The sequence below is a fragment of the Chrysochloris asiatica genome, unplaced genomic scaffold, assembly GCF_000296735.1.
Source record: "Chrysochloris asiatica unplaced genomic scaffold, ChrAsi1.0 scaffold00004, whole genome shotgun sequence".
Lineage (NCBI taxonomy): Eukaryota > Metazoa > Chordata > Mammalia > Afrosoricida > Chrysochloridae > Chrysochloris > Chrysochloris asiatica.
In genome coordinates this window covers 32,030,012-32,031,303 of record NW_006408522.1, presented here as the reverse complement: position 1 = coordinate 32,031,303, position 1,292 = coordinate 32,030,012, and the positions used below count along the sequence as shown (strand labels likewise).

Below are 1,292 nucleotides of genomic sequence, written 5' to 3'. Positions count from 1 at the left end.
GGACCCCATACACAAGATGTTGCCAGACCACCACTTGCTCTAAGGTGACCAAGCAGGATCACTATGCTGAGGTTCAATCAAGTTCTTAGGGGATCTTAATCTCTAGCAGGGATAGCAAATTAGTAGCCACTCAGTGCTCAACGTAAAATAGACTTTTAAGTGTGATAGAAATGAATATTGGGAATTATGATTAGAGAAAGCTGTAAGCCTGTCTTCAGTCTATAACTGACTGGATAGCTAAGAGAGGAATTAGAATTTGCCCAGGGAAATAGGCTTCTTGTTAAGCCTTTGTGGAGTATAAGGCCATCAGTGGAATCCTGAGTCCTACCCAGAATCTTCTGAGGTGGGACATTCTCACTTGAGAAAAACAGACCAACACAGAATGGCTGGGAGAACAGAGAGTTCTTATTGAAAGACCTGCAGAAAAAAACAAAAAAAAAAAAACCAGAATGGCTATTAGAATATCAAGCAAACTGTTTGCTTTGGAGGCATCTAGGCAAGAAAAATCAACCCATCTGGGAAAACCCCCTTATAAGACTGAAACTCAAAGGGGATCTGTGAGCAGCCTAGTATGCTCGCTGGTGACTACCCTGATCTATTTGTGAGTGGAAGTGTAGGAAATGCAGCAATGAAGACGTGGACTGTGTTTAGCCATGTTCAATTGATATCCAGTGACCATGAACTGAGAGAAGAGGAAGGGCTGGTTGGTCTGAAGTTTAGGGAGATGTGTGAACTTAGCCCATGGACACTGACCTAGTCACTCATGCCTAAAGTCAAGAGTGAAGCGGTCAACTGGTTTGAAGTATGGAGAGGTGTGCATGAGCTCCCAAACTTGCAGCTAGGACTTATTGACCTAGCTTGGATGGCTACCTGACCAGAAAGCCACCAGACGAAGATAAATATGCTTGATACTGTGAGCAAGTAGAAATTGCTATAATTTGATGAACTGGACCTTTGCTTATAGATGCAGCTGCTCAAAATTCCAACCAAAATGGAAGGATTCTTCACATCAAAAAGCAAGCTTGTTTTCCCAGAGCACTGTGATTATAGGGAAAGGGAATTTATGCATTAGTTATCAAAAATGTACCTATAAAAGAACAAACAAGATGGCAGATCGGGTGGACGTATAGCAGAGAGCTCCGCCAACAACACAGAATACCCGACCAAGCAGGTTCAGGGGATGGTCCCAGAACTCTGAACCATATGTAAAGGAATACTTAGAAGGTTGGAAGGCTAACAGCTGGGGGAATTTGTGGCAGAAGCAAGAAATCTATTGCTTTCTAGTCCGGGAC

General features: G+C 43.0%; 1 protein-coding gene across 1 annotated transcript in view; it reads right to left on the bottom strand.

Annotated features, from left to right (window-relative positions):
* CATSPER2 (cation channel, sperm associated 2) overlaps positions 1-1,292 on the bottom strand; it is a 33,987-nt gene that overhangs the window by 21,496 nt on the left and 11,199 nt on the right. The window lies entirely within an intron of this gene.